The 16060-nt window shown below is 44.7% G+C and overlaps 1 protein-coding gene across 6 annotated transcripts in view; it reads left to right on the forward strand.

Annotated features, from left to right (window-relative positions):
* The window catches only part of GRAMD1B (GRAM domain containing 1B), a 212365-nt gene that overhangs the window by 102210 nt on the left and 94095 nt on the right, over positions 1-16060 (forward strand). Inside the window, exon 1 of one of the 6 annotated variants that reach the window (XM_083713957.1) lies at positions 11402-11420. The exons of the other annotated variants lie outside the window; for them this stretch is intronic. The gene's annotated coding sequence lies outside the window, so the exon portion shown is untranslated. Of the gene's footprint in view, positions 1-11401; positions 11421-16060 lie in introns of those variants that run through there. 6 annotated transcript variants of the gene reach the window in all.

The raw sequence follows: 16060 nt of genomic DNA on the forward strand, positions 1-16060 counted from the left end.
CAGCGGCTGCCCAGAAGACTCCCAAGGAGAAGGGGAGAGGAGAGGAGGCTGAGGGAACACTCTACAAGGTGTTAAAAAATGGGTGAGAGGCTGCCAGCTCTGCAGGCAAAGGGTGGCATCACTGGGCTCCTGAGCCCCACAGGGGCGCCACAGAAAGGATGTGGAGCTGTGGACTTTAAAAAGGTTGAAAACCTCGGTCCTAACTCCTTGGATTGATAATGCAATTCTTTCTGCAAATGGGGACATTATCCAGCACTGACATATCTAAAAGACAAGTACAGCGGATGTTGAGTCACTCAGAAGTGGAATGTGGGCTGCAGATTATTTTTCTTCTCATATCTGAAAATGTTAGAATTTTTAGTAGCTCCATATCTTGTTCTATGGTGATCCTTACGTCTTCCCTCCTTTGTGGCTCAGTGATGTGGCAGCATTCTTCCTGCTCATGAAGGCCACATTCACGCCATCCATTTAAAGCACTATGGTGCTGGTTTAAACCGTCATAGCTTTTCCCAAAGGATTCTGGGAGCTGTAGTTTGTTAAGGGTGCTGAGAGTTGTTAGGAGGCCTTTCTCTTTCCCTCCCATAGCTACAATTCTCAGAGTGGTTTAATGGTTAGTTCCTCTTCCCAGGGAACTCTAGGAATTATAGCTCTGCGAGGGAAACAGGGGTCTCCAAACAACTCTCAGCATGCTGAACAAGCAACAGCTCCCAAGATTCTTTGGAGGCAGCCCTGATGATTTAAAGGGGTATCATAGAGCTTTAAAGGTGTGGAGTGAATGTGGGCACTTTCTAACACTCGGGTGAAGGAGTCACAGGGTCACTTACTTGGACTCTTTCAGGTCAATAAATCAGGTTTTTCTTGTGTGGATTGCAGACAGTATCCAACTTGAGGCCAAGAAAGAGTTCAATGCTAGTGTTAGGACTGTGGATGGGGGTCATAGGTCTGAGTTCTTTAGGTTATTGGCTGTAGGGATCAGAATCGTGTGAGCAAAGCCTGAAGCCCATGTTGTGTCCACCTCCCGATGAGCAACTTTTCCCAAAGTCCTTGTTTTGCTGCCCTCAGCACACCTGGTACAGTTGTGAGATCATCTGCTCCTTGTTCTTCTGACGCCAGCATTGTTCCTCCTCCAAGGCAGCAGAGGTGGGATGTTAATTATAGCAGGAAGCCTCAGAAGCCTGTTGCAGACATCGCGGAGGAATGCAGGGTTTCTGACAAGAGGTCAGAAAAAGATGAATGCCTCCCTTTCTCTTCCTAGCTCAGAGCATTCTACACCTGGCATCCCATCCTCAATAGCCACCTGATAGCCCTTGAAAATCTCTCCAACCCAAGAGAAAAGGACTATTGTCCTAGCATCATGAAGAAGAAAGGCTGCACCTATCTCTGGAACTTTGGCTTCCCACAGAATTAGGCCATGCCACTTCTGTATTATCTCATCACAACTTATCCCCTATCCCTGCTTGCCTTTCTTCTTCTTCTTCTTCTTCTTCTTCTTCTTCTTCTTCTTCTTCTTCTTCTTCTTCTTCTTCTTCTTCTTCTTCTTCTTCTCCTCCTCTACCCTTACACCAGACCTGGTGACAGAAGATAGAAGCATAAGGGCAGTATGAGAAGAGCCTACTGGATCAGGGTGGTGGTCTGTCTAGTCCAGCATCCTGTTCTCAAATGGCCAACCAGATGTCACTGGAGAAACCACAAGCAGAACCCAAACATTAGAGCCCTCTCCTGTTATTCCAGCAACTGGTATTGCCGCCTCCAACCACGGAGGCAGATCATGGTTAGTAACCATTGATAGCCTTGAATGAATTTGTCTAATTTGCATTTAAAGCCATCCAAGTTGGTGGCCATCACTGCCTCCTGTGGTTTAACTATGCACTGCGTGAATAACTCCTTTCTTTTTTCTGTCCTGAATTTCCCTACAATTGGCTTCACTGAATGTCCATGAGTTCTAGTGTTATGAGAGAGGGAGGAAAAAAAAATTCCTTGTCCGCTTTCTCTATGTGATGCATAATCTCCACACTTCTGTCGTGTCTCCTCTTAGCTTTTCTACGTGCTGCATGAAAAAGTCGCTTTCTGTCTTTTAGTCCCTCAATTTAGAAGTCTCTCTGTTCAGATCTCCAGACTAAAAGATCTGTTTTCCTCTCCTTTCAGAGTTCAGAAGTGCTCCAAACTATCTTTCTTTTCTCCAAATGCTTATAAAGGACCTATTTCCCCTTACTGCCATTTCCTACCTTCTCCACAGTTTCTCTTTCTCTGTTTTTAAATTTGCTCCATATTATTTTTTGTTTTCATGTATTATTTTATTGTGACGTGCCCTAAGCATCATTTTCTTTTCATGGGTGGTGGTGGTGCAGGCTATATAAATGAAATTAATACTATTCCTATCTCCGGGTCTGATAAGTGGGAATGTGATTAAGTGGAATGTGATTAAACATCTCATCAAAGAACAGGCACAGATGGGGCCTTTGCTGCTGTTACCTGCAGATTTGTCTTCCTAAGTAGAGTTCCTGAATTAGTTAAATATTTGCACAACACTGTTGGCACAGAATAACATTGTTATTCAACATTATCATCATCATTACCATAGTGAAACTGTGGGATGGACTCATGTGATTCCTGATTTACAGATGTGGACCTGGGTTGCCATGGTTTAGAGATGTATGCTAGAGAGTCCCAGGTCCAAATTTTCCTCTGCCACAAATTCACAAGGTGTCTTTAGTTAGGTGAGCCATTTTCCCTCAGCTTTCCCTTCACTTGCAATAAGGGGGATAATTGTACTACCTTACTGTAGTAAGGTGGCTAACTTGTAGCCTTCCAGATGTTGCTAGATGACTATTCCCATTGGCTCGTCAACAATTTGCCATGCTGACTGGGGCTGATGGGAGTTGGACTGAATCAACATCTGGGGAACCATGGCTTCGACACCTCTGCTTTGTTAATTATCTTATTCAGGATCTTCCTCCCTTGCAGGACACTTCTGACTGTAGGAGAGCTGATGTAGTTCAGTCAGGAAGGAAAACTGGACCTAAAAGTTAAACTAAAAGTGTAAGAAGAATCTGCTGGGTTAGGTCAATGGCCCATCTAGTGCAGCAACCTGGTTTCACAATGGCCACCCAGATGCCTGTCAGACCTGAGTGGGACCTGAGCACAAAAGCATTGTCACCTCCTGTGGTTTCCAGCAACTAATGTTCAGAAGCATTGCTGCCTCAAACTGTGGGGGCAGAGTAGTCATCAACAGCCCTCTCCTCCATTAATTAGTCTAATTTTATTTTAGAGCCATTTAGCTTGGTGGACATCACTGCTTCCTGCTGCAGATAGGTAGCCGTGTTGGTCTGCCATAGTCAAAACAATTTTTTTTCCCCTTCCAGTAGCACCTTAAAGACCAACTAAGTTAGTTCTTGGTATGAGCTTTCGTGTGCATGCACACTTCTTCAGATACACTGATGCATTTGTTAGGGCAAGCACAACAGATGAAGTGAAGCAGGTTGTGAAAGGAGAAGGTTTTTTTTGAAAATGTTAAAGGCAAACAGTGGGAGAATTGCTCTTCCTTGAGGGGGGACGACCCCTAATGGGCTCCCTAGCATAGCTGTCACATTTTTAAGGTGTACCAGTGAAACTTACTTCCCATTGAATGCCAGAATTTAATGAGCGTGGAAGATAAGTGTATGTCTTCATCCATGAGTGCACATGCCAGAAGGTCCTATAGATGTTGCTGGAGGAAGGGATTAGCACTGCCGTTTTTCAACTTTCCTTGATGAACACGTTGTGAATCCTTTTGGAAGCCCTTTGAGAAGGGGAGAGATTCAAGCCTCTGCCTGCTTGTTCAGAGGCACGTAACAGACCGTTGTGTCATTTCAATCCACCTGTTGATTTTACCTAACTGCCAGTTCCTTGAATAACTTAGTGAATTTTTGGAATATTAAGGTCACACTCTTGCCATGGGAAAGAGAAGTCGTGAAAGTTGATGGGATTTAGGCCACATTCGTACCATGCATCAAAAGCACTATGCTACCACTTTAAACAGTCATGGGTTCCCCCAAAGAATTCTGGGAGCTGTAGTTTGGAGACCCCCTCCCCCCACCTACAGTTCCCAGAGTGAACAGTCAATCCCTCTCTATGGGGAACTCAGAGAATTGTAGCTCTGGGAGGGCAACAGGGGTCTCTTAACAATTCTCAGTACCCTTAACAAACTACTGCTCCCAGAATTCTTTGTGGAAAGCCATGATTGGTTAAAATGGCATAATAGTTCTTTGAATGGATGGTGTGAATGTGGCCTTAGTTAATTGCACCCCTTCTGACATTAAAGGAGTGGGTGGGTGGGGGAGCAAGAGAAAGGGCTTCTGCTTATTTTATTGGCAGCGTTTATGTGGCATATCATCAGCTGCTAGGGTCCCTTGAAAAGTCTCTGAACCCCTGAAAAAAGGGTCAGTCAGGAAGGCAAAACTGCAATTTACATATATTCTGATTATGCCCTTTGCAAAAGAAACGAGTGATGTATTCAGGTGCGCATCCCAGCCAATGAACACTTGCTGTCTCTCCTCTCCAGTTATAAATGTGGTCCTCATTTTGCCACTCACCGCCATGTCTGCCTTCTTATCTGTTTATTTTTATTTAACATTATTCATATACTGCTGAATCAGCAAAAACCTCCAAGCAGTTTAAGACAATAAAAGGAGATAAGGCAATAAAAGACATACACAGGAAAATACCAATGAAACCAAACCTTAAGAACAACTAGACATAGGATTTATGAAAACATAGATTGAAACGAGGAGTTCAAAAAGCAAATGTGCAGAATAAACATGGTTAGAGGACCACCACACTCCTTTTCTGGGAGTTTATCTCCGTTTGCCATGATTCAGTTGTGGATGCCAGAAAAGGGTGTAATAATGGAGAGAAGATGTCCCTTCCAATGCCCCAGTGCATGCTGGGAGTAGCATGGAGAACTAAAAATAAAATAGAATTATAGGGCGAGTTCACATATGCAGTTGACCACACAGTAATTCTCCTCAGCTGCAGCTGCAATAGGCAAGAAACCCACACACAAAGTGGGCACGAAGACACTGAAATTGGGGGACGTAAATGTGTTAACAAGTTTTGGGAAGAGGTGAGGAAGGATTTTTTTTTTTAAAAAAAGAATAATAATAATAGGTATACTGGTGACTTTAGACCCCAAAGTTTGTATTTTATCAGTTTTTGATGGGTTGAATATGGACTTAATATCTAAGCCACTTGCAATTATACTATTTGCAGCTGCCTGTTTGACCATATCATACTAGAAGGACTAGACTAGAATGAGTCATTTTTTCTTCTTTTAATATTAGGCTTAATGAAGTGATGTGTGTTCTGAAAAACAGTAATAACTGTTTTGTTCAACACCAGCCTTTGACACAAGCTTTTGTAAATAAAAGTAGGGAATGGGTGGGGGGTGACAATGTATGAGGTTGCTTTAAGCCATCACAGCTGTATTCCCAGGTAGCTATTTTCTAGCACATTGAACTGGGCAGTTTATAAAAAGGTTTCAAAACTTTTTGCATTTTCTTTAAGCAGCAAATTCCTCTGCGCAGCTTTCCTCTCTATGAAACATATTAAACCTCCTTTCGAGATATCTTGCTGAGTAACGTCTGGGAGGGACATCTCTTGAACACAGGAGCTACCCCCTTAGTCCTGTCCGGGCAGCGGGATGGGGAAATAACCAACTTTGTGCTGATTGGCTGATTGGAGTGGAAGAAAAGCCCGTCTCCTGAATGAGTCAGCAAGCAGGAGGTGATGAGTGAGCAGCAAAAGAGGCACCTGGCTGGTCTGTGACATGTCTCATCCCCCCACTTATTTGCTGGAGGGGAAAAGAAAAATCCCAGGAATGGCACAGGAATTGATGGCCGAAGCCGGGGGCTCGGAATAACACCCCCCCATGGACCAGTAGCCTTCTGGCTGTTCTTTCCACCCTCTCTAAAACTTTGATTAGAGCGTTCATCTCATCTCCCCAGCATCCTCATTCCTGCTTTAAAGGAAACCCTTCTGGATTAGCCTTCCTGATGGTCAAGATGGTCCTTAGCTTTGGTCCCTGGATGCCTGGAAGGAGGTGATGAGAGGGGCGGGGAAAGCACTTTAGATGAGAGCGGCATGCATGGTTAGGGGATTGGGGAGGGGGAGTCAGCTGGAAGAAACTCTTAATGTCGTTTAATCCCGGTCATGAGAATTTGATTCTGATTATTATTAACTCCCAAATCCTTTTGGGCCTGGTCCAGAATTCTTCCTTAATCTCGCCGGCTTTCTGTTTTTTCCATTTGCATCTTATCCTTTGGTAGCGTGCGCAACAGCAGCAGCAAGTTCGCTGGAGAAACCGGGAGGCAGCTGTGCCTTTAAAATTGGTCCTCCCATGAGAAAGGAAATGAATGAGGAGGGGAAGAAGGCCGTCTCCTTTCCCGTACAGACGTCTCCTCCTGGAGCTTTTTCACTTGTCTCATGGTGTAGGGCAGAAGTCCAGTGCCTTATTTCAAACGCAAAGTGGCTCTGTTTGCTTTTTGAGAAAAGAAAACCAACCCGCAATTTATGATTCAGCACAGCAATGACTTTGCATCGGTAATAGGAGCTGAGGTGCCCTCTCTGGGCATCTCAGAAGTGTGGCGTGGGGAGAGAGGGAGGGAGGGAGGCTGATCCTCAATTTTCTCTTTATTGTGGATTTGACAACCTTTTTTTCCTCCCTCTCCCCCCTCCCCTTCTTCAGAAAAGGGAGGTTCCTTCTCATTGCTGTGTACGTCTAAAGGCGAGTCAGGTTTCTGCAGGGGTTGTTTTGTTTTGTTTCATTTAGGCAGCCTGGACAATATTCTTACAGACTTCTGCAACTGACATTGCCTGCCTGAGTTTCATCATAAGCTGTGTGCGCTACTTCTGCTGCCTCCTTCTTTTTCGCTACACTCGCTTCCTGGTCCCTTTGGAAGTCTGTTTCTGTGAGTTCTGGGGGTAATAAGATGGCAGCATGTGTAACCCCAACACACCATGCACCATAACAAGGTCAGCCATTCCAAACACTACTAATCAGCTCCCTCCCTCCTCTGCCACCTCCCATTTCTCTCCAACTGCTGGCTGTACCCTCCCTGCTTGCTGATGACTTTGCCCTGTAAGCCTCTATGGACTTCTTGCTGTTCTTGCAACCCTCCTCTTTCTCTCCTCTGGTCTAAATCCTTCTGCTGTAACTCTTTGCTGCTGCATCACCCCTCCCTCCCCATATACTATATCGTCTGTTTTTTATTGCTCCTTTGGATGAATCGAGGGTCATCAGAGATCTCTGTGTTTTTAAAAGTGCATGCTCCATCTTCTTTGAAAGCGATGCCCAGGCTGAGATGCCCTAAGAAAAGGGGTGACCCAAATATGTGGAATCTAGGTTTGCTTGTGTGTCCTGGATGCTGGTATAGGTTCTTTAGCTCTCCCAGGAGTTGCCTTTTAGACCTGACCTGGCTGGCTATTTTTACACATACTGGTACATACAGGGATGTACCTTATGTCTTTGCTGACCTAGTGCAGTGGTCATTCCAGTGAGGGGTGAGTCAGGGGCATCACCTAGGAGGGTGAAGGGGGCATAATTTGTATTGCTTGCTCAGATCAGCACTTATGGGAAATTAGTGTTCACACAGTTTTGGTCAATTGGCTGATCAAGTATTGTCATGTATAACTGCAAAGTATTTAAAATGCACCAGCCTTTTATAATTATTATTAGAAAACAAAGATACTTTAATCTTCAACAGGTGTGATACCTAAATATAACAACAGATTTGTTAATAGTGTGAATAATGAAATTAACTTTAGGGGGAAAAACTTGTAATGAATTGCTGAGTTGTAGTCAAGTAACCTTTACTCAGAACAGACCCACTTAAATTTATAGCCATGGCTAACAGGCCCATTCATTTCAATGAGCCTATTCCGAATAAAGTTCAGAGTTGGGTTGACTACACCCCATCAAAACTTCAACAGAATTTGGTATTGTTTCTATAAATGAGAAGAATTCACTGAGCATGTCTTCCCCGTGGCTTTTATTCTATGACATCAAAGTCAACCTTCAGCTGCAACTGAGAAAACTAAAAATAAATTTAAAACAAAAAAAGTAGTTAATGGCAACAATTAACAAACAAAGTTTGAATGGCAGCTGTGCTTAGGAGTCAAGAAGCCAATTGTTCAAGCAACACCAGCTTTGCAGAGGTCACAGGGAGGAAGGTATTCCTTGCTTCCCATAGCAAGCAAGGTGGAGTCATAGACAGTGCCAGGTTGTGAGCTTCGTTACTGATAACTGCTTGAAATCCTGTTCTTCTTTGAAGATGTCTACATTTGCAGCAGCTGGTCCATGGGGAAATCTTTGCTATGTTGGTGTGTTTGCTCCTGACTGCAGGGCAGGCAATCTTTCTTTGCTCCTGTCAAATGACACCATGATGTAGTTTTAAAAAGGATTAAACTGGCAACAATACCAGTTTACATTCTTGGCTTTGTAAGTTATTTGGCCACAATCAAGGTGTGGGTGACAGTATTTGACAGTATTTGATTGGTTACCTGACTGGTGTGCCATATATTTGAGACCTTTAAAGCAGGCATAGGCAAACTCTGGCCCTCCAGATGTTTCAGACTACAATTCCCATCATCTCTAGCTAACAGGACCACTGGTCAGGGATGATGGGAATTGTAGTCCCAAACATTGTAGTCCCAGTTTGCCTATGCCTGCTTTAAATGAAAAGAGTTGGAAATTGAAGTCTTTTTGCCTACAGGAGTAAGTAGGTTTGTCAAAACCTAGATGAGGGGAAGGCAGACATGGCCCATATCCAAAACACAAAAAGGTAATCCAGTACAATATGGGGGGGGGAACACAAAATGTGAATGTATGCAGATCTGTCAAATGGTCGATAATATAATATTCAGGATTATTTGCAATGAAGTCCAGTAAGAAGGCAAAGCTATTATCCATCTGGAGTGCATACCGTCCTTGATTTGCTATTCTGATGCCTGGAACTACAGCTCCCATCATGCACTGCTGATGAAAGCCTCATGTAATTTCTCAGCTGCTGCAGCACCACACAGAATCCTCCTTTCTTACCAGACATCTCCCAGATCAAAGATGCTGTGGTTGCAAGTGTGTTCTTGTAGCCACAGAAATTCTAGGACTGCAATACACTGATTTCAGAGAACAGCACTTTTATCCTCTAGGCATTCCTCCAGTTCCAGCAATTTATGAAACATGCCTTCCTGTCTTTTACCTATATTGGTAAAAGGATCTTTTAAGGCTCTTTTTTCTTTGCCTTATCAATGTTGTTTTCTTCTTCTCGTTATCTCCCTCCCATTTCAAGCCTCTCAGTTCTTTTCTTTTCTTTCTCTAGCTATCGAATTGTTTTGTGTTGCAAAGCATCTTAGCCTGTTCTTGTATTCCACAGATTATTAGGCTTCATTCACACAGCAGTTCATTCTGTTTCCCCTGATGTTTCACTGACTGTTGATTTCTGCATTATACTTGAGCTTTCACACAATGCAAAAAACAGCTCCTGGAAATCTAATGGAAGTTTAGCACTCATTTTTTGTGTTAATTGGTTCCCGAAATAATGTGATTGCAGCACCATCAACCTGGAAAATCACAGGAGTATATGTACAAAATTTGGGGTGGTACACTGGCATATGGTTCTTTCCTGTAATTTCCATGAGAGAACTTTTTTTGGGGGGGGGGGCAGAAGCAGACATGCGTGAAAAACGTGGTAGTGCACCTTTTGTGAGCATAGGATTTGGGGTATCTGCCTGCTGATGATTACACCACCAATGTACTGGTACTATAGCGAAAAGTCAGGTCGCTGCCCGAAAGCGCTTACAATCTAGACAAGGTGAGACACTAAGAGGGAGGTGAAGAGAGAAACCAATTTGGTTACAGGTGTGCAGCTTTTATTGTCATTGGTGAGGGGGACTAATGAGGTTTCCTGGAAGAGATGTGAAGAGGGATTTAAGGGAGGGAGAGACAGAGATGCTAGAACCTTTACCTATGCAGCGTGTGTGTGTGTGTGTGTGTGTGTGTGAGAGAGAGAGAGAGAGAGAGAGAGAGAGAGAGAGCACCAGCATCTTCCAGCAGTGGCTCCTTCAGTGATCAGACCCCCCCCCCTCTGCTATCTCCCCCTCTAGGCGCTGTCCATTCTTTGGGCCTGTGCTTACCCTTCCAGTCAGTCAAACTCATCCATTCCCGCAGCTGGCGGGTATCAGAGAAACCCACATTGATTTGCTGTAGTAAAGTAGGGTAGGAAGGAGAATCACAGTCCCCATGAACGGGAGAGGAGCTCTGTCCCTGCTGGGCAGGAATCCTCGAATGATGAATGAGGCTGTGTGAAGTCATCTTTGCTCGTCCAATCATCAGGCCTGATGGACTGTGAAAGGCAGGGCCTCCGCTGCAGATGCAGAAGCCTCTCAATACTCTGAATTGGCACACTTTCCCCTTAGAATGATGACTTGATGTTTTCAAGGCCAGGGCAAACTGGGTGAGGCGAGACTCCCAGGGAAGGACCAGTCTTTTTGCAAGTGGGCTTTTTTAAAAAAGGGAGGTGGGTGGTGGTGAGGTGAGTGTATTTTATTTTATTTCCTCCCCCTGAGAGTGTGGTATGATCAAAACCTCACCTCCTTCCTCCTTGCGCTGGATCCTTTTGTTAAGAGCATCTCTGAATATGCACCCACAGCCGAGTCCTTTGCACCTTTCTGGCTTTCCTGGCACTCCTCCCTTTTGTCCCCCATCCCTTGCTACTTGCCTCTCCCTAGAACATCCCTTTCACATGCCTCCTGGTTACTCTCCTATCCTGCTCTCTTCTCCACATCCCTCCCCGCTTTTCTGAAGTTCATAGCTGAGGAACGCTTGGCCTTTATCTTCCTTCCCTTTGCAATGAAAGGCGAAAGCGGGTCATATGCCCACTCCTCAGAGGGGACAGGGCATGTGGAGGGAAAAGGAGGGTACCTCTGTTCTTCTGACAACAGGCCAAACCTTTTCTTCTTACAAGGGAAGCGCTGAGAAATTGCTCAGACAGCTTCTCTGACTCCAGCCGGCCATCTCTGTCGACAGCTTACCACAGGAGCTTATGTGTCCCCTGTATGATTCTTGCATGGAGGGCGGTTGGATTAGATGACCCTTTGGGGTCCCCCCCCCAGCTCTACAATTCTATGATTTATTATGGCATTAGCGTGTCCTCCATTCCTCTCTCTGGGAGTTGCCTCAGAGATCGGGGAGAGCCGCTTTCTTGCCTCACCACCCCCTTCTCCATTCCCCCACCCCCCTATAGAACTGTGTGTCGTCTCCTCTACCACGTCCTCATGTTTTATTTTCCCTTCTTTCCTCCCGTGCCCCCCCACCTCCTTCTGAATGATCTTGTTGACTGATAGGCCAAGCAGAAAATATGGAGGCGTCTGATATGGCGACAGCAAAGGTAGGATGGAAATGCTGCCGGCCTCCCTGTGCGTAAGTTGCTTCGCTTGGCAAATTCTTATTTTATTTCTTGCATTAATCTTCACTTTCTTTACGTCCTCCTCTTCCACCCCCCAGTGAGGGGAAAATATATGTCTATGTTTGGTTCAGAGGTTGTGGCATTATACAGTCAAGATCTGAGAGAGTCGCTCTTCTCTCCATTTCAGATGGACTTTCTCCATCACTGCCCCCATTTCCCCTTCCTGTGCCTAGTTTATGCATAGTGCGCTAAGGGTCTTGGATGCTTCTCTCTCGTCTCCATATCACACTGATGAGGAGGTGACCCAGGAGAAGGAAGGTCCCTTTGCTGACTCTCCCAGCCTCTCCTAATGCTCCCGCAATTGCTTCCCTGCATCAAAATAAGCAGGGCTTTCACTAGGACTTCTTGGGTCTTTGGCAAGCTTGGCTGTCGTCTAGCAGCAGAACACTAGAGGGTGTGCTTGAAGTAGAATTCCGAGGAAATGAATGTGCAAATTTGAAATTGCTCAGGGAAGAATTCCTAAGCTGCCTTGCCTTCCCTGAAGTTAGATTGTGTACTGGAAGAGGCAGAACTGCCCCACCGGCATGTTAACCTGCAGGCCATGGAAGGGCAGCTGTGGGAACTGGTATGGGCAAAGCTGAGATGAAGGGAAAACAGCTACCTGGATGGTAGTAGTGATTACGGAGAGAGGACTTAGAGGCATCTGACCCAATATTGCTCTCTCGTTTTGATGAAGAAGAAGAAGAAGAAGAAGAAGAAGAAGAAGAAGAGGAGGAGGAGGAGGAGGAGGAGGAGGAGGAGGAGCTTGGATTTGATATCCTGCCTTTCACTCCCCTTCAGGAGTCTCAAAGTGGCTAACATTCTCCTTTCCCTTCCTCCCCTGTGTCCTCCATGACAGCATCACCCTCGCAGAATCTTTTCAGTCTAGATGAGGCTGGATTGTTCTGATCTGCACAGTGCAGATGCATGTCTCTCCAGCACTTCAGGACATAGAATCATAAGTCAAGAGCAGTTGGTGTTTATATGCAGCAGTTGCCAGCTTGCTTTACTGCCACTGATCCTGTGCCTTTAAGTGGCCTGGGGCACATACAAAGCTAATTGGTGAAGGTTTTCCCATCAGCCATCCAAATACCACAGGAGCATTGTTTCAATTCTATATGGTTTAAGATGCAGGACCAGTTCAGTAGCTGGGAACCTTATTGAAATGCAGTTCTGTATAGCAAGAATCCTAGGGACGGAGAGAAAAAAGAGGTGCCCATAATTCTTAGTTGCCCACTAGCTGTTGGTATGTGTAGGAAAGTATCTAAACCAAGCCTTTTTCCAGGTAGTTTCAAAGCTTTCAGATTCAGTTATTCAATATACTTCCTACCTCACTTTGCTCTCTTCTTCCAAACGTCATGCTCTTCATTTTTGAAGCACTGTTAAACCAGATGTTTCTAAAGGTGTCATTTTCATACTCCTAAGTATAGTTATCCCTTTCCTAGTTTATTTCCCCTTGACAATATTCTTAACTTTGTACCTTCTTTGGAATGTGGCATTTGGACACTTCTGTACTTGAGATGGAATGGCCCTTTCTGTTCACTCCTTGTGGCTTGTTATTGGAGGCAATTGTGGATATTATGGACATGCATCCTGGGGGTTGTTTCAGGCACAGAGGGGTCCCTTTTAAGTAACAATCCATGAAGTCATTCTGCAGACCTCCATTTCCAAATGGGCATATTGGACTGTTGTCAGGAGATTACAGGCCGGCTTTTGGGGGGGGAGGGGGCAAACTGGTAGAAAACATTATTACAGATACAGTTACCAAGCAGATAGCAGAAGAAGTCTTGGTGAAGGCCAAATCCTGCCTCACTAACCTTTTAGAACTTACATTTTCAAGAAGCCTTTGAAATGTTCCTCACCCAAAACTCCCAAGTAAGCTTCATAGTTGTGGAATAAGGGGAGAGGTTATACTGTGGATAAGTAACTGGTCAGCACTTGTGAGAAATTAGTGTTCAACCAGCATAAAAGATTTTGGTCAATTGACTGATCAAATATTGTCATGTAACTGCAGAGTGTTTTAAAAGCGCCTGCCTTTTATAATTATTATTAGAAAACAAAGATACTTTAATCTTCAACAGGTGTGATACCTAAATATAACAAGAGATTTGTTAATAGTGTGAATAATGAAATTGACTTTAGGGAAAAGACTTGTAATGAATTGCTGAGTTGTAGTCAAGTAACCTTTACTCAGAGTAGACCCACTTAAATAGCCACAGCTAACTTAGGTCTGTTCATTTCAGTGAGCCTACTCTGAGTAAAGGTAAGTTAACTACACCCCATGAGAACTTCAGTAGAATTTGGTGTGGTTTCTATAAATGAGAACGATTCACTGAATGTGTCTTCCCTGTGGCTTTTATTTTAGGAATGAGGTTATATTGTGGATAAGTAACTGGCTAAGAAACAGGAAACAGAGAGTAGGAATAAACAGACAGTTCTCCTAATGGAAAGATGTAGAAAGCGGAGTCCCCAAGGATTGGTACCTGTGCTTTTTAAGGTAAAGGTAAAGGTACCCCTGCCCGAACGGGCCAGTCTTGACAGACTCTGGGGTTGTGCGCCCATCTCACTCAAGAGGCCAGAGGCCAGCGCTGTCCGAAGACACCTCCGGGTCACGTGGCCAGCGTGACAAAGCTGCATCTGGCGAGCCAGAGCCGCACACGGAAACGCCGTTTACCTTCCCGCTGGTAAGCGGTCCCTATTTATCTACTTGCACCCGGAGGTGCTTTCGAACTGCTAGGTTGGCAGGCGCTGGGACCGAGCAGCAGGAGCGCACCCCGCCGCAGGGATTCGAACCGCCGACCTTTCGATCGGCAAGTCCTAGGCGCTGAGGCTTTAACCCACAGCGCCACCTGGGTCCCCTGTGCTTTTTAACTTCCACATAAATTATCTAGCATTAGTGGTGAACAGTATGGGAGCTGATGATACCGAACTTTCCATGGTGGTTAAAACAAAAAGAATTGTGAGGAGCTTCGAAAGGATCTCTCAAGGCTTGGTGAATGGGTAGTAACAAGTGTAAGCAAATGTAACGTGCATTGAAAAAACAAAACAAAAAAATCATAATTCACATACACACTCATTGGGGTAGTGGTGGTCTGAACTGGTGGTGAATGACCCGGAATGAGACAATAGGGTCATAGAATAATAGAATTGTAGAGCTGGGAGGGATCTTGAGGGTCATCTAGTTCAACTCCTTGCAGTGTAGAAATCTCCACTAAAACATCCATGACAGATGGCCATCCAACCTTGGCTTAAAATCCTCTAATGTGAAGGAGATCCCGTCACCTTCCAAGGTAGTCTGAAGTGGATAACTTGATGGGCCTGTCAATATAATAATGTTGCTATGCAAATCCATGTTAAGACCACACTTGGAAGGCTGGAAGAGATTCAGAAAAGGGCAAGGAAAAAGGGGTTAAGGATCCTGGTGCAGCAATTTCCCTATAAGGAAAGGTTACAACATTTGGGGCTTTTCAATTTAGAAAAAAAGTGAGTAAGGATGAATATGATAGTGGTGCGTAAGATTATGCATGGAGAGAGTGGAAAGGAGAAGTTTTTCTACCAGTCTCATAATACTAGGACCCAGAGAGACCATTTCAGGACAAAGGTGTTGTTCTTCATGCAGCACAGTTAACTCATGAATCTTTCTCCCACAAGAAGTAATGATGGCCACAGACTTGGAAGTCTTTAAAAGGGGACTAGGCAAATTCATGGAGGATAAGACCACCAGTGGCTATCTTTTACCAGTTGCTGGGAATTGCAAGAGGGAAGAATATTGTGGCATTCAGTTCTTGTTTGCGTTCTTCCCATAGGTGCATGGCCACTCTGACAACAGGATGCTGGGCTAGGTGGGCCTTTGGTCTGAAGAAGACTTGAGAAGACCATGTTCTGAGGACCAGCTCTAGCCTGAAATGCAATTTAAATTCTTTGCATATTGTTGTTGTTCAGCATTTATATACCAGGTTTTATAAGTGTTCAAAACATGCAACCTTATAAGGTAGGACAATATTCTGGCCATGCTGCAGATGGGTAGAGGAAGGCGAGAGAACAGATTGCCTAAAGCCACCGAGCGATTTCATGGCTAAGGTGGAATTTGCGCTTCCTAGCTCACAATTCGAGTGTCTTGGCCACTGTTCTATACTAGGTGTCTGGTGTGTTCAACAAACACCATTGAGAATCTCCATAAATTCTGGCCCAGTATGTGAGACAGCCCCTACGGATGTGCCATAAATAAACAGGAGAAAATATATTCCCATGACTGGGCTTTGAGTGTTGTTCTCCCCTTCCTTCCCTTCCCTGCTTCCTTTATAAATATTTTGTAGCATCTCACCCAGCATGCCTTGGGAGCAGAGGTTGCCACTTGGATAAACTGCCTCCTCCCTTCACCTCATTTTTCCTTACTCCATCTCTCCTGGCAATCTCCTTGACCTCCAAAGTGTTCTTGGCTGCATTCTCAGTGCCTGACATCTCCCTTTCCTTTTTTAAAATACAAACCCTTATACATTGCTGAATGTGATTCTGCAGTACTGCTTTGTCCCAGATTTCACCAGGTTTGCAGGTCTCCTGACCCATTTTGCAGCCAAAAGGCC

The sequence above is a fragment of the Podarcis gaigeae genome (genome assembly GCF_964106915.1).
Source record: "Podarcis gaigeae genome assembly, chromosome: 15".
Taxonomy (NCBI): Eukaryota; Metazoa; Chordata; class Lepidosauria; order Squamata; family Lacertidae; genus Podarcis; species Podarcis gaigeae.